Source organism: Sinohyriopsis cumingii, unplaced genomic scaffold (genome assembly GCF_028554795.1).
Source record: "Sinohyriopsis cumingii isolate HCF-2022 unplaced genomic scaffold, ASM2855479v2 utg000127l, whole genome shotgun sequence".
In the NCBI taxonomy this organism is placed as follows: domain Eukaryota; kingdom Metazoa; phylum Mollusca; class Bivalvia; order Unionida; family Unionidae; genus Sinohyriopsis; species Sinohyriopsis cumingii.
The window spans coordinates 6128071-6154013 of NW_028315871.1; the positions used below are offsets into that span (position 1 = coordinate 6128071).

The 25943-nt window shown below is 37.4% G+C and overlaps 2 long non-coding RNA genes and 1 pseudogene across 3 annotated transcripts; 1 reads left to right on the forward strand and 2 right to left on the reverse strand.

Annotated features, from left to right (window-relative positions):
* Nucleotides 1-2898: 2898 nt before the first annotated feature.
* LOC149774867 (uncharacterized) lies at nucleotides 2899-5626 on the reverse strand. Its single transcript, XR_016416693.1, has 3 exons — nucleotides 5414-5626; nucleotides 4694-4790; nucleotides 2899-3835 (listed from the first exon to the last, which is right to left on the reverse strand). It is a non-coding gene; the product is annotated as an uncharacterized LOC149774867 (long non-coding RNA).
* A 261-nt stretch (nucleotides 5627-5887) lies between these two features.
* Nucleotides 5888-9755, forward strand: LOC149774868 (uncharacterized). Of its 2 annotated transcripts, XR_016416704.1 has the most exons (3): nucleotides 5888-6176; nucleotides 6867-6963; nucleotides 8885-9755. It is a non-coding gene; the product is annotated as an uncharacterized LOC149774868 (long non-coding RNA). The 2 variants fall into 2 exon arrangements; XR_016416703.1 differs by lacking the exon at nucleotides 6867-6963.
* A 1602-nt stretch (nucleotides 9756-11357) lies between these two features.
* LOC149774869 (zinc finger protein 862-like) lies at nucleotides 11358-13277 on the reverse strand (annotated as a pseudogene).
* Nucleotides 13278-25943: the final 12666 nt, after the last annotated feature.

The window sequence follows — 25943 nt, forward strand, 5'->3', positions numbered from 1 at the left end:
TTTTCAACAAAAATGTGATATCAAGTTGAACCGAAATGAAAATGATGCTGATCTGACATGGCCACCACAGTGGCTATATTGAAATTGTTTTTATTGCTATTTCTCCTACACAGAGAATTGTATCAGCATGTGGTTTTCACTATTACAGTTGTTACAATATGGTACAGTATCTTACTGGTCCTAAATGAAAGCATAATGGGTCGTATCAACAAATTATTTTCACTAGAAGATCTTTATCTAATGTTTGGCTTACTATCATGCCTTTAACTTTATGGAATGCAAAACCATTTTCCCACGCTACTGCTCGACATGGCTGTGATCACACCCGCTTCCGTCACAGCATGAAAGGTGCATGGGATGCCAGTATTAGTGCCATTTTGGTCACAGTCAGGTTAGAAATTATAAATCAGTGATTCAGTTTACTTAGTTCTATTATTGAAATCAGTAGGGGGCTACAAACAGGATGTATAATCAGACTTAGTAACATGGGGATATATGTTTCCACAGTCTTCTGAATTCACTTGAAGAAAGGTAGGGATATCAGAAATGTATTTAATTTAGTGTACTATAAAATGTGTTTATATTTTTAACATGTTTGCAAATTCCCAAATTCCGGAAAATTTTGACTTTTAGTTTTAATTGTCTTTTTGTGTAATATTTTAAGGTTTCTGAGTGGAAAAAGAAAACAAAAACATAAATATGTAATAATGAGGGTAAATCTAAAAATGTTTACTCTTCTCTTTAAAAATACATCATTCAAAATACCTTGAGCAAACCTACATATAGCATTATAAGGGTTCAGATCAATTTAATAAATAATCTAAAAATAAAATTGTGAAGTAAATATATTTATTTGATCAAAATACCACTATCAGAACAAGTGATTTAAGAAAGTGAAATGTAAGCAGAGCTTAATGTTAGTAAAAAAAAATCTTATTTTGGAGCCATAGTATCCAAAAAGATATTACCCATGAGTTGTGAAAAATTGTACATAATAACCATAAGGAACAATTTCTAAATTTGTTCCAGCTGGCTAAACTAGCTATGTATATGCGCCATCATTAGGGGCGGCTTATCATAGAACTATTTATACACTGATGAGGAACAGATTAGGCTCAGAAAAATTGACAGACTAATGCGTATGCAACTAGAGGTGAAATCTTTTGAAGATTTTGATTTCATTAGTTCTCTAACAGAGTGTAGCTGGAAGAAAGACGGATATTGTATTGTTAGGTATATGTTGAACTTTGGCTATTTCCTCCTCTTCCTTCTTTTTGTTCTACACCCTCCCCCTTATTTTCATATCAAGTGGGTAAGTGGGTACCTCCCACCCCACATTAAATAAAATCCTGACAGCATCTCTAAAGTGAAAGCATCGGAATTGCAGCTGGAGAAGAAAGTATTGAAGCTAAAGGGCAATGGTTAACATCTGGGTTACAGTGACTATCTTTTTAAATATCATTTCCCTTTCATATTACATTTATTTATTACTGTATTGTTTTTTTGTTTCTTGTATTTAAATTAGTAACTGAAGCAGAACACTTGATGCCATGAGTAGTCACTGAAAAGTGAAAAGTCATTTAATTTCATCTCTCCTGATCTGTATTAGCCCTGTTTCATGGATTTTTCATTAATTAAGTTTTTTGTTGTGCTAGTGAGTATTCATTTTAATTTCATTGGATTTTATTTGATATGACATTCTTGGACCGATCTTTGTGTGTGCCTGCATGGACCTGATATTTAAAGAATGCTTGGACATTGTGTTTATAACCCTTGTGGAAAGAAGCTGATGACTTCAAAGCCTTCCAAACTTAAGTCTAAATCATCATGGCCACTGTGCAGGTCGATAAACTTGTCACATTATTAGGTCTGAAAATTTTTGTTTTTTGGTCTGGAAAAGGTCTTAAATCTTTTTCTAAATTTGTAAAGGAACCCTGTTAAATGTACAATTTGTCATTTAATTACTGAATTATTATTTTTAAAGAAAAGTAATGCCCAAAAATTAGGCATGTATCATAATACAGTTCTATCCGGTATAATTGACGACATCAGTTGTACTGACAAGCTGCCTTGTCTATGAAAATGCAAAGTCCTATGGTCTGTTGTTACTACATGTACTAATTTACCTCTCTGCTCACCTAAGTAGTTAGAGTGTTCTCCTTGGATGTGAGAGGTCAACGCCCGGCTGTACTTTTTCCATCGTATACTCTGGAAAAGGATGGAATACGATGGAAAAACATGGAAAACCCTGGAAAACGATGGAAAAATGAAATATTCTGCAGAATTTAGCATGGAAACCCTGGACATTGTGCATGGAAAATGCTGGACATGCCTGGAAAATGCTGGACATTTTGGACTTTGAAATTTTTCAGCATGGAAAACCCTGGAAAACGATGGACATTTTGGACTTTGATTTTTTTCAGCATGGAAAACCCTGGAAAATGATGGACATATTGGAGTCTGAATTTTTTTCAGCATGGAAAACCCTGGAAAAGCATGGACAGTTTAGACTTAGAATTTTTTGGATAAATTTCAGCATGGAAAACCCTGGAAAAGGATGGATAGTTTGGACTTAGAATTTTTGGGATAAATTTCAGCATGGAAAACCCTGGAAAAGAACTTAGTCAATTTTCAAGATTGGTACAAAGAACTATTTTGAATTACCTAAAGAAAGAGCAATCATGACTAAACTGCGCTGTAACACAGATTTTTTAACTTAAAACTAAACTATTATTTCAAACCTATGATAAATATATACTGAGAAATAGAGGACACAAGTCAAATAAACAAACTAAACCATACACACACACACACTTGACCCTGCTTTAAAAAAATAAACTACAAGTGTTGAAGTAGTACATCATTTATTGTATGTACCACATATGTATTTAAATGTTCATTATCAAAAGAACATCACTATACAAAAATGTTGGTGTAACACAAACTATACATGTATGAAAAGATATCCTGAAAAATTAGTTAAATCCTGACCAGAAAATATCTGGTGCATATAAAATCATAAATATGTCCAAATCTGTTCACCACTTGAGCTTGACACTACAGTGTATAAGTATGAAATTCTGCTGTGCAATGGTGAGAGCCATTTTAGTCCTTTTCATGATGATTGGGGAGAACAGTACCATAAATGGCATTTCCAATTTCAACAACAATAATAGGTTCTCGAAGACACTTGATCCTATTTTTGATGATGAAAGGAAGTCTTCTTTCTTGTCAGAGTCAACTTCATTCCAAAGAGATGTTTGCTCATAATTATTAGTTATGTACACCTGTACAGCGCCCAGTTTCACACATTTCTTCTTTATCGGAGTACAGTTTTTTGCAGATCTCACAATAAAAATTGTATTTGAGATACTCCTTACTGAATTCACATTTTTCCTTCAAATCTTTGACAATTGTCAATCCTGTGTTTGCTGAAGGAAGATGCAACTGAATTAAGTCCAAAAAGTCACATATTTAGCATCTGACAAATTATGTCTTGTTGGCAAAGCCCCAAGGACAATAACATGTTCAGACTTTGTGATTTCACTACAATATATATCTTGTTATTGGGCTATGACATAAAGTGGGGGATCTGTGACATGGGATGGGTGAAGACTGAGTTGCTTCATTCACCTGATGATACTGTTCATCGTCTGAACTTGATTAAAACTCTATACTTTCTTCTGAGTCAGATGAAAAACTCATGTCACTGTCACCATATCTAGTTGGTTCATCTGTTGATATTCTCATTATATTTGAAGATTAGTATTACGTACTGTCACCAATTTCATAATATCCAAGACCAACAGAACTGGATTCACCTAGATCAACAACACTGTAATGAGAAATACAAATTTTAGTGAACATGTATAATTCATATTAAAATCTTAACATTCAAACATTATTGTTTTGTTGTGGGAATTGAATATGTACAGTTAATATTACACTGTTACAGTAGTTTAGTTTGACAAATCCAGTGTTAATGCATGCATCATTTAAACATGGGTAATGCAAACATGATACACAATGAATGCATGTAAATGACAAGTAATTGATACACAATAATATACTCAATCATACAAAGTACATGTGATACAACATACACTTCATAAATGTATGTGATGTTTTCAGAAAAACAACTCAAGTTTCATAATGTTTTAGGGCATTATAAGAAAAATGAAAGTAAAAATTATATTTAACATTTTAAATAATTAAAAACTGAAGTATGACAATGCATAACAATAAATTATTATATCTTGTTCTGCAAGAATCAATACTGATCAGATATTTCCTGGAATTTCTGTAATTGGCTGATTTGGTTAAATATGGTGTACATTGTGCATATATTGTGTATGGTGTGTTGGATAACCCATACAGAGTGAGTGTTCTGTTCAAACACGTACATTGAATATTCTGTTTGTAAATACTGAATGATTTCACCATATACTCAGAATTTGTTGAACTCTGAAAATTCCACTTAGTGTTGTATAGTGAAATTTGTTTATTCCTTAAATTATCGATATGGTAATGAAACTGTGTTTAAGATATGAGCCATGTTAAGCTGTGAATGTACTAGGTAAGAACAAATGTATAAAGAATAATGCTTATCTTCACACAAATAAACACTGTTGTGGGAGACAGCTGCAGACATTATTTAAAATGTAAAAAAACTCTCTATTACTCCTGGAATTACCATTGTTTTCTCTTCCTCCAGTACATGGTGCTTTTAGGAATGGACTTTGTGGAATTAACTTCAAACTGCTTATATATTTTGTCCTGAACACCAGTACCTGTAATACACAAACAGCATTAAAACGTTTACAGACTGTACAGTCAGACTGATTAAAACATTAACATATCGTTCAAAAATCATCTTCATGGTAAAACTTGTGTACATTTTAATCTTGCTAAGATTAATGTGAAATTTTTCAAAATTTCTTTTTCCAGGACGTAAGTTACTTAACTTATGATTTTACTTATATATGTAGCAGTCTGAAAATTTAGCAGTAACCTAAAGACCTTTTTGGACTAGATCTACAAATACTCAAGAAATTCACAACTTTATCATAATACCAGAGCAGTCCCTGTTTGGGCTTACGTGTATCACTGGAGTTAACATTTCCAAGACTGACAATTACAAGGTTATGGCTGTTAAAATAAAATTCCACAAATTAGGTTGCTTTGAAAGTTATATATACATATATATTGAAAAACAAAAATACCTACTCTAATTTTAAAACTGGTGCAAAAGGAAACTTGTTTTTGACCTTGTATATCTTTTCACATTTATTGAAATACTTGCTTACAATTTAATTATCAGTCATAATTATATAGTGTTGGGCGGTTAATCATATAGTCAGTTTATACTTGGGCAAACGAGATAAAGTCGAGACTCCGTTTATTTCATACTCACCTATAATATTTGGGTGTCCAATTTGTGTTGTCTTTCCATTTGTGTTCCACACCTCGACAAGATATTGCCTCTTGGTCGTAAACTTTGTCTTCTAAAACCACTTTACTGTAAACCAATCATTCCCCAACATATCCAAATCACGGCGTTGGTATCCGATGTATAGATATTAACTATTTAGATAAATCATAAATCAAAAGAGAACAAAATGTCTGATTTTTTTGTCAAGTATTCGCCTTCACGTATCGGAGTCACGTTTTTATCACGCAGAAATAGCCGAGGTTGTTCCGTATGATGATGGCTGATGAAGCTGACTATGATGGGATATAAAATTATGTACTTATTTTTTTTAACCAATTACTAAATTAAAAAGCCGGCATATTTCGATTTCATGCGTTAGAACCAAATTTTCTGTAAAAAGAAAAAACAAAACAAAAAAGGAAAACCGTTTCTGTAAAGTTTGGTTCCAAATTTGGCACCGTAAAAAGCTTTGGATAACCAGTCTAGAATTTGGGCGCAATTTTCGATTGGAGTGTCATTGAAATTGTAAAATATAAAATATCCCAGGATTTTAAGATGACCACTGAACCAGAAATATCACTGGTTATATGGGTGAATGATCGTCCTATTCAGGGAGGCATACTCTGTATGGCTGATGTACACTCGCCACGAAAAGAAATGAAGGAATATCGCACGGGAGAGAAAGTGATGGCGGTTTGTCGTGGATTCAAGGGATACCATGAGTGTATTATTGCGAAAATAGCAGGTAAGTCATTACTCAGTCCAGTTGTAGCAAAATTATTTGCACAGCCGCCAAGTACCTTAGCTGCGAAAGACTTCGCGTGACGTAAATTTACGGAAAGCTATTGCGAAATATATCCTATGGAACAATTTCTTTTTTTTATGCTGTTTGAAGACTGATAAATTAAACGTCAAACTTGTAAGGATATTGAAAGGTATGTGTTATGTTTTAAGCTTTGTTTACATAATTGGCAACATTTTTTACTTATCCTAATGCACAATGACCAGTCATCTCGTGTCTGTCTTTCCAAAAATTTGGTACGTGCCGGCCTTGCGAATATATATTTCCAAATTGTAAATTTCACTTTAAATTTTATTCACCCTTGATATTATTAATGATCTGACTGGTATTTGTATTTTTTACATTTTCGTTATTATTTTCCAGACAGTGTGCTATTTGTAGCAATAAGTTATATTTGTTTTAATTAATTTTAGACTGTGACTCGGAAATATACCGGTAGATCTCTTTTCCAATTAATCTTCAATTCAGATTATGGCTTGTTTCTGTCTGTCCAATTTATATTCAGCCATTTCAGTAATATTTAATAGTAACTTATTGTATAATTAATAAGAATGTACAGTTGTAAACTGTTGGAAATGATTATCAATTTTCCTCACCAAAAATACTTGTTTAGTTTGTGCCCTTTAATTTCAGAAAAAAAAGTGGCAAGGCACAGTTATGTAAACAACTTGATGGCGACAGCTTCATTGAAATTCTTCGATCTTTTAATTTTGAATTAAGCAAGCGAGAGGTAATACCACATTTGTTTCAAATTCAAATGTCTAGAACATTAACTGTAACCTGGAGTTGTGTATATAGATAAGTAAATATATCAGAAACTTAGTGCATATGAATCATCATGGTGAAAATTTGGATTAAATTTTTTTTCACACCCAGCATGAGGCAGAAATATGTCAAATTTTGGATTTTAACAAAGCTGCTAGATAAATATTCAGAATGCTGTACAGCTCTGGTGAATATATTGGCAAGACACTAACTGGGGCAAGAGCCAATAATAAGCACACACAAGGCCACCTCTCCAAGACCAGTCCAGAATTCAAATAATTTATGGTATATTTTAAATTATTAACCATGCGTTTTAAACTTTGTTAACCTATGACAAAATATATGCCAAATTGTAACAAAATTTTTTTATGAACTAAGGCTGGAACATTATTATGAAATTTAAACGTATACACAACTACTACTTGAAACATTATAGTGTAGACAGGCAATATTCAAATGGACAATGTAAATCTACTTTCAGTTTAAATGGTATAATCACAACTGCATGTATATGGTAGCCAGTTTGTGTGTGCGTGATTCAGATGTTTAGTAACGTAGCTTTAACAAATGTTTAGTCACATCGCTACGATGTCTGCAGTGTGGCAATTTATAGTGATGTCTAGCACTGGGATATCATGCCACAGATGTGTAGCATGTCTCCCACCCATTCACATTATCTTAACACCAGGTTGACCAGTCCTAACACTAACCTCTTAACCGTTTACCTTATAGAGCATAATTACAAAGTGCAGAATGCTATAAATAGAGCACCTGTTACCTATTCGACTCCATACGCATAGGCCTGCCTGTTAACTGTTAAGCAATGTAGTGTATTTTATGTTAAACAGCAATTGTAACCATTTTACATTTTTGGTACACATCTATTATGTGTGGAAAAATTTAAGATTAAAAGTCTGATTGTTATAGCTGCGTAATTATTTTTCATTGAAGAATTTTTTACGTGTTTTAAAATCTTGAGAGGACTCATTCACCGTCATGTCAGTGAGGCCGCGTGACCAATCGTAGCTGCCATTTCTCATACTTGAAATTTACAATTTGTCGTCTGCATCTACATCACTAAGTCATCTGAATTTGATAATTTATGAAAACTAATTGCTGCCTGCATCAATATCAGAGCCTTTACCTAAGTTATTGAATCTTTCGTAGTTCTGATTCTAATCGTGAAAACTTCGTAAGTACGGAATAAAATCTGCGACCTCCATTTCGGAGAGTGGAGAATATGACCCATTTACTTTAAATAGCAGATATCGACCAGGGCATAAACAGTGACCACGTGATCCAATGTAAATGTCATTCACAGAAATGAATGTAGTATCTAAATGGGGGTTTTCCCCGAAGGTGGCGCTATGAAAACCAGCTTAAAATGGCTGATGTTTACAGCAGGCGTCAAAAGGCGCTTCCACGTGAATGGAGTAGAGGCGTCAAAAGACGCTTGCATGAGGTAAAGGGTTAATGCTGAGTACCAGGCAAGACAGCTAATAGTACCATTTTTTTAATAAGTCATTGGTATGACTCGGTTAAGGGTTCAAACCTGTGACCTCTCACACCCGTAGCAGGTGCTCTAACCACTTAGACTTAGGCCACAGGAGCAGTCAGGTAGCCAGTTTAATTTGTGATGGAAACCACAGGTCTTTAAGCCTATCAAGTTAGTCACCAAGCCAAGTGCCTCATTACAATTACCAACCTCAGGTATTGTAAAAGTACTGTAATTGCATGAAATGTTTCAGGCATAACTCTCATTCTCTCACTCCCTCTCTCTCTCTCTCTCTCTCTATATATATATATATATATATATATATGGGATTGAAATAAATTTGAAATCTTGCTTGATTCTATTCATTAATATACAATGATTTGTATTTCAGAAATCATGAAGGAGAAGTATAACATTGGGGAGGTGATGGTGAGACAAGCTTTGCGATTTGGTTAAACCATCAAGAGTACCATCACTTCCACAGACTCCAGTGGTGACAACAGAAAGATAAGAAATGTGGTGAATGAACTATGAAACAACACGTGTAAAAAAAAATATTTTAAATTTTTTTAATTAAAATTGAGATAGAAATTAACGTGAATTTCTGTTATTTTGTTGTTAAGATTGCTTCAGAATAAATTCAAACTATAACTAGAGTAAGAGAACATATTTTTAGAAACTTGGATGATGTTAAGGAGCCAGTAATCTGGATTTTATGACACACCAGTAGAAGTGTAGCGATATTTATGACAACTTAAGCCATGATGTCTACTGAATACTAGTGCACAACCTATTAAGCTACCAGTGACAAGTATAGTTTTTAATTTTTGTTTCCTTGTTTAAAAGTTACTAAACATCACAGTCAATACAAGGAGTTGGTTGGGGTAATTTGGATCATGTTCTTCTTGAAATTATCATCAAATAAAAGTTGCATCACTGTAAAAAATCTCGTTTTCATAAAATATTTCAACAATTTTCAGCTAAATTTTAGTGTTGTCCAGGGTTTTCCAGCCTACCCTGGATAAAGACAGGAATATTAGTCCAAATGCTCCAGCATTTTCCATGCTAGAATTGTCCAGGGTTTTCCATCGTTTTCCATGCTAGAATTGTCCAGGGTTTTCCAGCCTACCCTGGACATAGCCTGGAATATAGTCCAAATACTCCAGCATTTTCCATGCTAGAATTTTCCAGCGTTTTCCATGCAAGAATTGTCCAGGGTTTTCCAGCCTACCCTGGACAGAGGCTGGAATATTAGTCCAAATACTCCAGCATTTTCCATGCTAGAATTTTCCATCGTTTTCCATGCTAGAATTGTCCAGGGTTTTCCAGCCTACCCTGGACATAGGCTGGAATATTAGTCCAAATACTCCAGCATTTTCCATGCTAGAATTTTCCAGCGTTTTCCATGCTAGAATTGTCCAGGGTTTTCCAGCCTACCCTGGACATAGGCTGGAATATTAGTCCAAATACTCCAGCGTTTTCCATGCTAGAATTTTCCAGTGTTTTCCATGCTAGAATTGTCCAGGGTTTTCCAGCCTACCCTGGACATAGCCTGGAATAATAGTCCAAATACTCCAGCGTTTTCCATGCTAGAATTTTCCAGCGTTTTCCATCGTTTTTCATGGAATATGATGGACATTCTACAGCCGGGAGGTTTGAATCAGACTCATTCCAAAGACTTATAAAAATGGTGCTAACAGCTGCCTCACTTGGTGCTCAGAATTAAGAGGTTAGTGGTAGGACTGGTCAGCCTGGTGTAAGGATAATATGACTGGGTGGATATTATGCCACATGTCTGTGTCATGATGCCCCAGTGCTAGACATCACTATCAACTGCCATACAGCTGACATCATAGCGATATGACTCAAATTAGTAAAGCTACGTTAAAAACACAAAACACACACACACAGAACACGCACACTAATAAATTTGTCATGCTGAAATTGACATTAAGATTAAAAAAATCTGTTTGTCGACAGAAGCCCTAGGTCCCAAATTTAACAAATCCATTGTTTTCAAATTATTTATGTTGTCAAGCTGCCACTTCTGACCCATACTTTATTCTACGGTTATTTGATATTGCCGGTGCAATAACAAATGGGCATTTGTTTCATCCTCCAAAGTTGGCCTTTCATGGCAACTTCAACAACACATGCACCCTTCATCACAGCAAGCTGACTACAAACTTCAATCAAAACAAAGCACCTTTCGTCAAAGGAAGTTAGTACCAAATGTGAATAAAAGTCATGGAATCTGATAGATCGTTGCATTTTCCAAAGTGATTGGAACGTGTTTATTGTGCCGTGAAAGTTTTATTTTTGCAGGAAAAAAGTTTATGCTTATGATCACTACCAACAGCAGTGTAAAATGCAAATTCAATTTCTAATCTTTTGAACCCATATATATCTGACCATCAAGTTAATTGAAGGTGGGACATCATGTTTTCATTTCCCTATGAATAGCCTCATCCCTTTGGCGGCCTCAGCAAGATGATATTTGTCTCAGGCTGACCAAAATCTAGGCCAATTTAAGTATATGTGCATATACATATAGCATGTAGACAAAAATAATACACCTACATAATACTGGAGACATTGAACTTCATGGTGATTTGTTCAGTGACACGTGTTTGTTGATATATGTGTTATTTTTTTTTTCTAACAGGTTGTGACTGATACATGAATTTTCTAATGTGATCTATATCCAAATTCATGAATTTTCAGGGTTCGAAACTGACTTTTTTATTAACTAGTCAAGCGGACTAACAGGACAAAAGACATACTAGTCTGCAGCAAAATCCATTAGTCCTCAAAATACATGTACATAACACAACAATAAAGATTCATATTATACACTTTATAAATTATGTTGATTTGCCATCAGTTTGTCCCAAATCAGAATCTTCTCCATCCGATTCTGAATAGTCCTCCATATACAGTGGTCTTCTTTGTCTCGGTCCACAAGAGTTCCATAAATATATAGCTGGCAGTGGATCATAATCAGCAATGTTTTCACTTAAGAAATGAATAATTAACAAGTCATTTAATACACTGCTGCGCAATCTGCATCTCCAATCAGATTTCGTCATTTTCAATTCACTGAAGCCCCGCTCTACATCTGCAGACGAGGCTGGAAGGGTCAGCACAATATCCACCAGTGCAAGAATGTTAGTGTGACCTTCTTGAAATCTCATGTTAACATTACACCATTGTAAGTTCTCTACCTGACATCCACAGGCATAAATTAAACTTTTCGAGAGTTGCCACTCCTCTTCAACCTTGTCTGGATAGAAGCCTGCCATTGTCATTACTAGGGAAAAATGTTCCAGCAGAGTAGAAACATCCTCATCACCAAATCCAATATGATTTGAGTCTCTTGGCCATGAATGAAAATCTGCAAAATGTGTGGCTTTCAATATATCACACTGCTGTTTTTTGTCAAATCGGGCAACCAAGTGTTCTGCTAAACTGTTGATCATGTCTTCTCTAGCATGAAATGATAACTGCACTAATGTTGGGGAACACTGTTCTTGTAGTACAAAACCATGAAATTCTTTTATAGGTCCATTACCAATATCTTGCAGAAACTTTTTTTAACCTAGGTCCATCTCTTAATTTCAACTGTTCCAAGACACCAATAGTTGCAAGAACTCTCAGGTACACTTCAGACACCAAACAAGACTCATTTTGAAGAAACAATTACAACTTGGACAGTAAATTTATGACATCTGTCAAGAAGTGGGCACAATTAACAAGATGCACATCTAGCAACATTTTCAGATAGCCAGCTGCTTTCCCAATAGCTTCAGGTCTTCTAGGTGAAGGCTGATCAGTTTTAGTCAACGTCTGGAGGTGGCTGACTATTGCTGGATATGATTTCCACAAATTGTCCAAAGCCCTCTGCCAATGCGCCAACCATCTAGTTCCACCAACATGAGTTGGGACTATCTTGGTGATTCCCAGTACCTCACATGCACTTAACAAATCACTTCTATTTAAAGGGCTATTCCGATAAAAATAGTAAAGTCCTGTTAACAGCTCCTCAAGTTTTGCATGGATAATCTTTTTTGCAATGGCAGCTTTGTAGGCCAATTCCAAATGATGAGCATGGCAATGTATTCCTACAAGGCAATTCTGCAATTTTCTAAATCTAGCAATAACACCATTGTTTTTTCCAGTATTGACTGCAGCTCCATCAGAACCAAATCCTACAAGTTTACTCTTGTAATCTGGCATTGCAATTGATGCAAAATGCATCATCAATAGCTCCTAAAATCCCATCAGCATTAGCTCGTGAAACTTCTGTCATACCCAAAAATGAAGTGCATATTTGCCCACCCATGGCAGTTCTCACATAAACAACTTTTTGTTCATGGAAGCCTTTATCAGTGGAACCATCAGTGATAATGCTAATAAATGGTGCTGATTTAATCTTTTGTTCAAGTTTATTTCTTGCACACTGCAATAAATTCTGAAAACACTTGTGCCTCTTTGTCATTGAGATATGTTTGACCAACATCAATTCCCTTTTTGGCATCCAACTGGACCATCCACTTATAATCGCTAAACGGCCTTCTCATTTTTACTAAGACGTGTACATTCCTAAACAAAATTGACATTCTTCCAATAACTTTATCGTTTAGTGTCATGACGATTTTACTTGCAGATGACTGTCCTTTTGGTTTTGATAACTCTCAACTCGTGATCATGCATTTCTGATGGATTTGCGATTTGGTTTCATGATATACTATTGTTTCCAACCGTAAATTGGAACATCCAACTACAAATTAGCTTTTTTTTCATCCTCCGTTTTTGAATGCTCTCTGCAGACGCTGCAAAACATGGTATTTACTTTGGGGTTAAAGTTAAGCCATGGCCAACCGCATTTCCACTTCTTTTGAAAAGTTCGGTTCCTATTTTCTTTATCATACTGTTTGTCGCGTTCCCTTTTGTCCTCATTATTGTCAGTCTTCAGCCATTTGGCCGGATTTTCCATACCTTGTACAAATTGTCACATTGTTCTCTTAGCTTTTTTTGTTTAACTATGATCCCAGTCATTGAGACAATAACGCTTTGCACAGCATTTGTAATGCTTAATATAAAGTACCTAGGTGATCTAGATTTACAAATGTGAGTTACAACAAATTCAATAACTAAAAATAGCAAGTTATTTGCCTGCATTTCTATTATGAAATTCATTAAAAAATATCAGAAAAGCAAACTTTAAAATAATTACATGCATTCATTTTTTATTAGTCAGGCGGCCTTGTGTTGGAAAATATTTATTAGTCCATGAGGAAAACTATTAGTCGCGGACTAATGGACATATGTTAGTTTCGAACCCTGATTTTTCATATACATGTACAGTACTTAATGCTAGTGTAGGTTGTCAATATCCAAATGTATTTCTGACAACTTTTGTCTTCATTTAATCAAAATTTTAGTTGCTTTTTTTCTTTTCTTGTAAATGTTCCTCCTTAATTCTTTGTCACTTCTTAAAATTTCAGTTGTATGTGAAATGCGATATTTCTTCCACCACACCCCCACCAATACTTATCTTAACATCTGCTTATGTTGTTAATATTACCTTGTTCCAAAGGATGTCAAGATAAACAAGTCTTGCTCTGAATACTGGTAGGTAGATAGATAGAGCTTTCACTAAAGTTTAATCAGTGGAAGGTCTGGACTGGAGACTTCCATGGTGCAGCTCATTTCAGACATGTTATTGTTGTCATAACTCACTTAGTACAAGATAAAACTATTATTGCAATAATGTAAGAACCATTGAAAATATAATACAGTGCAGGTAACGTTACAGTGGCAAAACTGTTGAGGGAAACAAGATTATCTCCTTTTTGCAGCTGCTAATGAAGTTTTTGTAGTATTCCACTAGTTCCCCTTGTCTTTCAAGACTCCTGTAAAGGACAGTTGGACTCTGAATGATGCATTTCATTCGCAACTAAAAACCTGACTCCCATGCTGAGATCGAGCATTTGATTTGGGTGGATTTATTTATTCAAATTAATTTTCTCCTGGAATTATAGTGACATCTTGGATTATAATATTGTGATTTATCAAAAGACTGTTTGCACATCTTCACATACTGGACCACTGGCACATTAGCTCCTTCGAGACTTCAGGCACATCAGCACATTCAGCGCTGAAGCTTATTTGAAACACCCTTGGAATTTAATTAGAACTTTATTCATTAGGACTTGTGATAGAAAATTTTGGATGATTTGTGATTGAATTCACTGTACTGTTGGTTCTTTTTAAATCTGTATGTGTGCATGTGTGTGATTTGGATTTTTAATGTAACTTTAACAATTTTCAGTCATGTCACAGTGATGTCTGCAGTGTGATAGTTTATAGTGCTGTCCAGCACTGGGACATCATGCTTTAGACAAGTAGCATCTTATCCCACTCAGTCACATTATCCTGACACTAGGCCAACCAGTGCTAACACTAGCCTCTTAATGCTGAGCACCAGGTGAGGCAGCTGTTAGTACCATTTTTATAATTTTTTGGTATGAGTCTGATTTGAACCGTTGACCTCTCACATCCATGGAGAACACTCTAACTACTTGGGTCAGTCTTTCGTATGTCTCAGCCAGGGTTCAAACCTGCAACCTCCTGCATCCAAGGCGGACACTCTCACCACTTACCAGAATGGTGTTTTTTACTTCTTGGATTAATTTTGGATTTGATTTGTAAAACCTTAAGTTCTTTTTCTCATTTTTACCTTGATTTTCTTGGGAAATAAATTATTTGTTAAATTTTACTAAGCTTATTTTCACTTTTTTTCCTGTTACTTTTTGTAAGAGCCTAGACACATAACAGGAATGAAGAACAATCATTTCATTTATCAGGACTACGGTATATACTTGTGTGTAAGCTGAATAATTTAGGAAAAAATAAAGGCCTGGAAGAAGGGGGGGGTCGGCTTATCCATGGGCCAATGTTTAAACTTGACAGTTTTTAGGTCTTTTTATTGACTACTGTAATGGCTGTAAATCTTGGGAAATGAAACAATAATTTTTTCTGTGTCCTCAGACATAGGCATGTAAAAAAAGAGTAACTTTTGGTGACCTGTCAGTTTTAAACTGTTACACAGATCTATGATTGATTTTGTTATTATTTTGCATGTGCATATTTTCTGATTTCTCCAACACAAAATTAAGTAAAGGTAAATACAGACTTCATAATTTGCAGGCCAGTTGAGTTTACCAGGGAGACCATGCTGAACTGTAATGTACAGTATTTACACAGTGCAAAGCGTGAATAGCGTCACTTAAATCCCTACTTTTTCCCAAATATATTAGATGCAGATTTTGCTTTATTCATTGTTTTGACCAAATTGCATTCTTCCAGAATACATTTCAGCTAGTCCTTAATAGCTGTTTCATTTATGTTGAATCACGCGCTCATGAGTTACTCATTTTCAATGATATAAGCGATCCTACAAATTGAGGTAATATTTTTGAAAAGGTACGCACGTTTATTTGTGCAAGGCACATAACCATCATAACTTACATGTTCACGAAGAGTGGTAATAATAAAGACTAAAATTCTCATATAGTTCAACTAAGATCAACATCAATTTTAGTTTTGTGTTTTCGTTGAACAAACATCCTAACTTTCCACACAGTGGAAAGCTTGATGTTTCAGCGTCTCCTGTGTTGATAGTCAGCGAATTTCTTTCATTTTGCGACAGAAGTATAGGCCAGTTAATCATGAAAACCCTGAAACTGGCTTTTGATAAGAGGGAATTTTGACTGGTAACTATACAAGTACATTGATGTGTAATTGCCTTTTATTCCTAATATTAGCATGATTACCTTAGTTTTGTAAAATGGGGTCAAAGGCATATCTATGAACTTTTCAAAAGTGAACTTGGGAGACTGAATAAAAAAATATAGATTGGGCCTAAAATTGGGAGGTTTTTCGTGGCATTTTTAAAGCCTTGTTTTCACAAAATATTGATCAATCTTCCTGATCCAATACACATGAAATTTGCAAGAAGACTCGCCATTCTCCCTGATGTGTCCTATTTTCCCCCACTGTCAGGATGTGCCCTATTTTCATATTTTGGTCAGCTGTGGTCAAACTGCACAATAGCTAAAGATCAGTCATAAACAAGCAAGAAAACTAGCATGACTAATTAAGAGTTAATCCTTATCCATGCAACTATTTTGTGAAAACAATTGAACCTTGGCTGTAATTCAAATAAACCACGTTCTACACTATTGTGTATTATGCAAGCACTAGCATTTGATTGGCAAATAAAGTGTTCCCAATTTTGTTGAACTAAAGGTACCGAAATAGCCAGCCTCATGGTACCGTACATGTGGCAACTATTTTCCCCTCTGTATATCCGATCATATTCCCTTATTGTCAACTCATAAAGCATTTAGTATTGTTTATTATAAAACGTATCCTGACGTTTTTTGACGACACATTTGGTGTGTGGCATGTATTTTCATTCCTTCTTTTAATTGAATGGTGGCAATTATCATTGGTATATACAGTAAAAAAAATGCCAGGTGTTCACCCATGTAAGTGGTGCCTCGAGTGGTCTAAAGTGCTGTCCATCATGGATCACTGCTATCTCACATGTCTGCATGAGTTTGAATGTCGGGCTCCGCCAATGTCGATATGTGAGTAAGCTTGCCAGTAGCTTCTCGTGGGTTGGTGGTTCTTTCCGGGGTTTTCTCGGGTTCTTCCTCCACCATTACTGGCCGCCATGTTTAGCCTATCTTGTGCTGAAAAAATGGCATTAAACCCTATAACAAGAACAACAACAATAAACCATGTAAGTTTCTTTTGTGGGAATGGTGCTATAGCAGATGGAGTTACAGCATTCATAGTAATAATTCTTGGGATTGAAATTAATTGTGGAGGATTTTATTGTGGTGACAGCAACAAGCTGGAGCAGCAGAGGGACTGAGCCCACCAACCTTAAAGTCAAATAGGACCATCTATCAAAAACATTTCTGATAGAAGTTCTTATTTCACAAAATAAACCCTTCTAGCCAGAAACTATGATGACTAAATCCTCTTTTCTGGCCGGAAGGGTTATTTCGACAGCGATAACTTGCTATAAAAAATAGTTTCTTCACCGGGGTGACGTCGACTGCGGCTGGTGGTGTAGTCCCTCTGCTGCTAAAAATGCTTGCATTTTCCATTTTAGGATTTCTGTTGTGAATTAAAAATTTAAGTTAACAATAATGGCCAACATCGGAGAAGCATATTCTGCTAGACTAGCTCGAGAACAACTTGAAGCAATCAAAAAATTTATACCTGTCAGAGATAGTGTCAGAGAAAAATTACAAGTAAGACAGCAAACAAAGGAAGGTTTCGCAGAAGCCACGGAGGAATTATTCAAACCTGTAACAGCAGCTACCAAAGCGGTTACAACGGCTATCGTAGGAAAGCCTGATCCTGATCGACCACAAAAAAGTTTACTTCAGGCGATAGAAGAACTTCGAAAATCAGAAGCAATCAAGGGGGCATTTTTAAATAAATTTACTGAAGCAGGTATTAAAGAAATAAAAACTATTCCATTAGATACCGAGGAAGATTTTAAACGACTTCCTGTTTGGATTGTTGATAATTTTCCTCGCAGACGTGAATTTTTAAAATCAGGAGCTGATAAAGGTATGTCCCGAGATAAATGGGCTGATTACGTTTATAAAATAAGACGAGATCTTCCTCAGATAAATAAAGATGATATTGATCATCAATATTTAAAAGCGGGTATAACTGGGTATAATACATTTTTGAAGGATGAAAAGAAAAGGAAAAAAGAAGAAGAGCAAGTTACAACACAGCAATATCAACTTCCTCCGCTGTTGCAACAGATAGAGCGACATCCTTCACGGCGAAGAGTAATAGACCCGGACCTGGTCCCGTTAAGTGAATACGAGACTGCATCCAAACAAAGTCCGCGTGGCCAAAAATCCAAACAAACTAAGTCGCCGATAATTGACTTAACAACGTCTTCTGAAAGTTTGCCGCAAGATATTTTATCCACAAGAATTGTACTGGCAACAGGAAAGGGTTTGGGATCTGGTTTTATTGCTTGTCTTAATAATATCATCGATGATGTATCTCGGTTAGAAGTGCTCATCGGAGGAAAACGTGCCGGAAATAACTCACCAGAAATAATTAATGAAGCGGCTGATATCTGTCAACGACTATTTCAGCGTGGTATCATGGATATCGGCATCTACCGTGAACTTGTTAATGAACTCGCAGATGGTTATTACAGCGACTAATAATTTTAGTTAGAGAAAACAACAATTAAATAAAATGATCATACACGATACTCGACCCGGCCCAGTCAGAGTAGTAAATTCACGATTACCGGTCTACAGAGCAACCTACGGAGATAGTCTCGGTGATGTTGTTACGGGTTTGTTTTCAAGGATAGCCCCTAAGGCGTTACCGATTGTGAAACAACTGTCGATGAAAGCGATTGATGTTGTCAAGGATAAAGCTCCTGGAGCAATTGTTGATCTTGCGGGTAAAGCATTCACGTCAATCAAGGACAGACTGTTACGGTTAGCACGTAGACCAAAAGCGGTTAAATCACCGCCAGTAAAATTGCCGAGCACTGAACTTATGCCCTCGGATGTCAGTAAAGTAATAAATCAATCCGCAAATCAAAAACTTGCGGCGCTAGTAAACCAAATACCCGAACAAATAAATACGAGCCTGATAGGAAGTGGTCTTCGTTTTAGACGACAATAATTTTATATAATGTTCAAACGTGCATCTGATCCAGCGTTCGACATGGATGCACCAACGCTTAAAGATGAATCTGTGTGTGATTATCAGTATTATTCTTACGAAGCAATAGCACCCAATCAGCTGAGCCGAATTGAATTACGAGTTCAGGATACAAGCAGATATTTCTTGCCCGCGGAAGCGTTTCTTGAAGTCGAATGTAGGATTTTAAAAAACGATGACACAGCATACGGAGCAAATGACCAAGTTGGTTTTGTTAACAACGGCATCATGGCGCTGTTCAAAAGTGCTTCATATAGCATTGACGGGAGAGAAATTGAAACAATTCAGGATAACGTCGACGTTGCCACAACAATTATCGGATTGGCAAGATACTCAGATGATTACACCAGATCAGCCGGTCCGACCATGATGTTCGCTAAGGATAATTCTGATTATCCGGATCATAGACCCAGTATTGCAAGACGACCACGAAATAATGCCAGAAACGCTGATGCTGATGTTGAAAATATAGCATTTCCCAACTCTAATTACAATCTGGGATTTGCAGCGCGCAAAGCAATGTTATCAGATGACGGAAGATTTTCGTGTGCGATTCCGCTGTCTCACATCTTTGGATTCTGCAGAGGTGTCCGAAAGGTTATTTTTGGAGCCATTCATACGGTTGTACTTGTCAGAAAAGGCGATAGCAATGATGCTATCTGGCACGGTCCGGGTGCTGATGCTGCCGCAACTAGAGCACTTCATGGTAAAGTAGTATTATCCAAGCTTGCGTTGTGGATGCCAGTGATGTCCCCATCGATCACTGAAGAGCAACGGCTACTCTCTTTCATGGACTCAGGTGGTAAATCATTAATATCGTGGTTGACAACAACAACAGATTCCATTGTGGGTTCCGGGGCCGGGCATTTTACGTGGCATATATCATCACAGCAGGGAGTATCAGCGCCACGACATATTTTCGTTGCATTCCAAGAATATAAAAGATTAAACAATCAAACAAGAAATCCTTTGGCATTTGACAAACTTCAGGTCAGAGAGGTTTCGCTGCGGGTAAACGGACATCAAGAACCGTCCGAAGATATACGTATAGATTTTGACGACAATAAGGTTGCACGTGCGTATCACCGCCTTCTGACATTTATGGGACGTGATCAAAATATTGATACCAGTCTACAGATATCTCAGTTGGATTTCATATCGCGGTATCCGATTTATTACTTTTCTCTGGAACATATGGATTTAACCAAACAATCTGTCGTTGATATACACTTCAAGGCTGACGTGGGCCAGTTTCCAGCTGCAGCAGTTGATGCGGCCGGGCCTCCAGTCGTACTTGCAGGTCCCGCTGGTTTCAGAGCAATTGCTGTTATACTCTCTGATAAATCAATGTTGCTTGAAGGTGTTGGCGGACGAATGAGAGTCATCGATGCCCCCGTGGAAAACCTGTAGGTGCTCCAAAACCTTTTAGGTTTCCACTTGTAAACAATTAGATCAACATCATATTAAATAAAATGTCATACAGTTACGTTAATGTGTCACTGACTTCCGGTCAGGTAAAAAAATTACAATCGAAAAACGCGAGCACATGTGGGACATCAATAACGTTAAAGCACGATCAGCTAGCGGGCGGTCCAAACAAGCTGTCGCTGACTAAAACTCAGCTAAAACATTTCAACAGCGCGAAGCAGGGCACGACTGGAGTTCGAATTGATCTCTCTCCGGCCGCAGTCAAAGATATGGTCAAAAAGACCGGCGGAATACTTCCATTTCTCCCAATAATTGCCGCCGCGTTAGCATCAGCAGCAGCCACCGCGGCAAAGGCAGCTGCGTTAGGAGCAGTTGGAACCGCTGCTGGAATGGCACTAAAGAAAGTAACCGGAAAGGGAATTTTACACAAGGAAAGTCTAAAAAAAAGACAAACAAGAACACAAAAACCAACAAGACGCCCCCGAAAGACAACTATGCCTCAGCCCAATCGTTTAAAACTTCCAGTGGAACAATACGGAGCGGGTCTAAGACTACCGGGAACTCCGGCGTCATGGTACCCAAAAAGGTTTTGAAAACACTTCCAGCAAGCAATTTTGATTTACTTAATGCTGCTAAACAATTACGCATAAAATCCTTCAAAGGTGTATTTATGCGAGATGAATTACCAGCAACACCGAATAATCCAGAAACAGGAATTATTAATCTTGACAACAAGGAAGGCCCTGGGACTCATTGGGTTGCTTACGCGATCGATCCGCGTGGAATTATCTATTTCGATTCATACGGGCTAGCACCGCCAGTTGAATTTCTCAGGTACGTCCAAGGATTTCCAATTCCAGTTTGGCAGTCAACGTTACCAACACAAACATTAATTGATCCTCCGATATGTGGTCAAGAGGTTTTGAATGTTCTCGCCGCGATAACAAAACATCCAGCGATTCCTCCTCATAAAGTCGTGCATGAATACACGTTGAAAAATCATCAATGATTTCCAAATTTAAACAACCCCATAACAGATAATGGTTGATATTTACGGAAGATCAAGCAGAACCAAGGAAGAAAAAAAAGATATCGATTTATTGAAGTATGCGACCAAAGATGACGTTGATAATCTTTTAAATCTGACCGGGATAGACCCAGATGAGGTTGTTATTTTTCAGGACAGGCACGGCAAACTAAGAACCAGTAACATTAAGTGGAATGACATAATTCGCAGGGTCTTTGGAGCTACTGCGGACAACATCGTTGTATTCACTGACAGCGGCAGAATCAGAGATTCGTCGATATCAGTTGCGATGCTGCGAGATGATGCACGAAAAGTCGCCTGGGAATGTGTAGCGAAGACCGGTGATACAATGACAGGTGAACTCAGCATGAACGGCAACAAAATAACCGTTCTAAAAAATCCGGAAGGTCCCGAAGATGCCGCAAACAAACAATACGTAGACACCATTGATGGTAAACTAGCCACGTTGCGGGCAGAGTATGATGTTCACGTGGGCGCGTTTACAAGACTTCGAAGAAACTTTCAAAAAACTAATGAGACCGCAGAGGAATTCTTTGGTACTCCGCACGCCGTCGATATGAAGCTTTCTGAAATCAAAACCAACATTGACACGATCAAACAAACACAGCAAGATATCGTATCGGGTATTCCTGAGATCGTTAACAAAACCAGTCTGATTAAAGTCCCCACTGGAGTTACCCCCGGGCATATCACCAACATCGTATACACGGTATCATCGGGATTCGCAACATGGTCCCGACAAAATAATACTATCAAATACACAGCAACGGTCACTGGCGTGTACAGGTTGTCTGTGTTTTCAGCCGCTAAATTTGAAATCTTCACAACATATCCCTGGAGACATTCCACCGATAAGTATTCCGGGGTTGTAACTATAATACTAAACAGCGGAACCAAAGAAAAATTCATACTTGAAGCCGCAGACAAGAAATTAACCGCAACATCTTACTGGTGGTGTTTGGAATTCATTGCAGAAACGCCTCAATTGGTTACCGCGTAATTGAAAATCGCTAGCGATTTTAAATAATGTCAACGACAACACCGATGACAACGTCATCAATGACAGAGTCATTGCGCGCTCAGCAATACCGGTATGATCAGGTACGCGAATGGCAATCAACGTTGAAAAACACCATCGACAGATGCGCAACAAAAATAAAAAAATATAAACGCCGCGTGACCGTGCTGGACATAACAGTGTATTCGGTATCCGCCGTGGTTGCATCCACGGGTGTGTTACTGTCTGCGCTAACTCCGGTAACAACCGCAGTCGCGATCACAATCACAATTTCAGCATCAACGACGATCGCAGGAGTCGCCAATATCATCGCGAAAAAAATATCCTCGTGCGCGACAGCAAAATTGCACGAGTATCAACAACTAGCCAACGCGGCCAACAGCGCCTACTCGAAACTGTCCTCGTTGATATCATCCAGCGTAGACGACAACAACATATCAGATTCTGAATTCACGCTGATGTCCGCGTGCTACAGCGACCATGAGCGCGCAACAAGCACTGAACCTGCAAATAGTTTTCATTTAAAAACGATAAAGTTAAATAACGATGGAACGACAAGCGTTGCTCGACATAGCCGCGAATACAACTCCGGTAAGGACCACAATGATATCAATATCGTCAACGCAACCAGAGTTCAGCATTAATTTTCCAACTGCAATTCCAGTTACCGAAATCGCGTTGGCACAATTACGAGTATATCACAGTTGGCCCAATATCAGGTCGACATCATTTCACGGACAATCGCCGAATAACTCATTTGTATTTTTATATCAGAATAACGCTGATGGAACCCCAGATTGGAACGTCATTGCGTTACCCACTGGGAGTTATCAGATAGAAGAAATCAACAAAGAAATACAGCGTCAAATAAAACGTGTCACCGGAAAAGAATCAAAGATCAGCATAACAGCACACGAGCCAACACTGTCAACGATCATCGAAATCTCAGCGCCGGGTTACGCCGTTGATATCTATAACAGTTCAATCAGAACCGTGCTAGGGTGGCCTCGAAATCCACCACTGACACCACCGATACCACCTGCACCAGAAAAGTCTGATTACATGACTGACGCGCAGTCATATCACACAATTACACCGCTACACCGAGAACGTCTTGATGAGATCCGCAAGGATAATTTACAGGGTAAGATTTTTCCTGTCGCGCGCGGTGTCGATATCATATTTAATTTTACTCGTGACGACGATGCAACACGGGTGCGTGTTGGAGTTGTTATGAATCTGAACGACATCATTGAACACCTGAAGGGTATCAGTGACGCGCATGGAACGCACCGAGGGTATCTACGGCAACACTTCCAAGAACATATATCCACGGTGAGCACCGCGATGACAAGTTCATGCGAAGAAATTATTAAACAAATTGAGATATTAAATCAACTTGCCTCAGATATGGAGTATATCAACAAGCACGTGGTTCAGGCGGTAATCACCAGCACATCCCCCGATAAACAAAAATTTCTGAGCAAGTACTCGCTGACCGAAGCTGAACTACCGAATTTTAAATTACCAGGATATGTTTCCCCAGTCATCCTACGAAAATACGTCACTGATATCGTCGATGAATAATTCGATGACATACTTGCACAACACAAACGAATACTACCAGAACCCGTTATCTTGGCACATGATAATTCCACAGCGAGCGATGGCCGGCATATTTCCCGGGCATCGTAGCAATCACTGATGTCGTCGCGGTCAATCTTGTATGTGATGTCATCGATGGCAGTTACAACATAGACACGACAACATCGAATCAAGCCCAGCAAGGGTTTATACTGTATTCATTTACTCCTAGAGAGCCACCTGGATTTTTGATTGTGCAAGAGCCAATCAATCCAGTATCGTTGCGGTGTCATAATCCGACGCTGACAAGGATGAATTTTAAAGTCACTGACCAGCAACATAGACTGTTGGACCTGCGTGGGGAGACTGTTAGTATTAATCTGCTGGTAAAATCTTAAGATTTTCAATGGAAATTCGAAGAATTTCAGAAACGATTTCCATCGTAAAAATACAAAGTATTTTTCAAGGACTTTCAATTAATAATATCATATCATAATAATGTCCAAAAAATCTTTGAATTACCAACAGTATGATGATGATGATGAAAATCTCTCTGACAGTTCTGACGCTAGCGTGGAAACACAAAGTGTTTGTGAATCACAGCGTGATTCTGACAGTGATTTTGTGATGAAGATCTCTCTGAAAACGCTAGCGTTTCCGACAGTGATTGTGAAACACAAAGTGTTTCCACTGACGACGACGACGATGATAGCACTGTGGGAAATGCTAACGACATCACCATCAGCGACAGCACTGTCATAATAAATTATATTAAATGAACGCGAAAATAATAGTATGTATCAACATGTGAAATGTTCCATCGTTGACAAAAGCGCGCTTGAAGAATTCATTCGAAAAATATTTACCGGAAATCATCCCCCGGGCGTTGTTAAAATAATCATCGATAAGTACGGCAATGATGACTTTTTACTGACAGATTTTCAGCTGAAGCAACTCCGCGAAAACAATATCACGATGATTACTTGTGATGCAGACCAAATCCTCAATGTTGCTCACTCGTGCATTTCACGGGATCATCTCAATAAGATCCTGCAGTAGAAATGTCAAAGACATTTCCATCCAAAGGATTTTTAAAAATGTCAAAGACATTTCCATCCTGAAATTCGAAGAATTTCAAAAATATTTTACTTTATGTATATTTTTTTTACCACTGACCAAAGTCACGGATTCATGGGGGTATTTGCTGGTAAAATTTAACAAAACAGACCAAAGTCACAGATTCATAACGGTAATTTGCTAGTAAAAATCAACAAAACAGACCAAGTCACAGATTCATAACGGTATTTGCTTGTAAAATTTAACAAAACAGACCAAAGTCACGAATTTTGTGGGGTATTTTGCTATGAAAACCAACGAAATCGGACAGTTGCATAATTTACACAGTAAAAAAAAATATTACTTTTTTTTTTACTTTCGATTTCACTTCTAGGTACCCGATTTCACTTCCTTGATTTTATCAAGGTATTGACGAAGTCAAGGTGAGGTATTTACTTCCCGTTGACTTCGTGAATGACTTCGTCATCCGTGACAAAGCTATCATTGACTTCATCCTTGACTTCG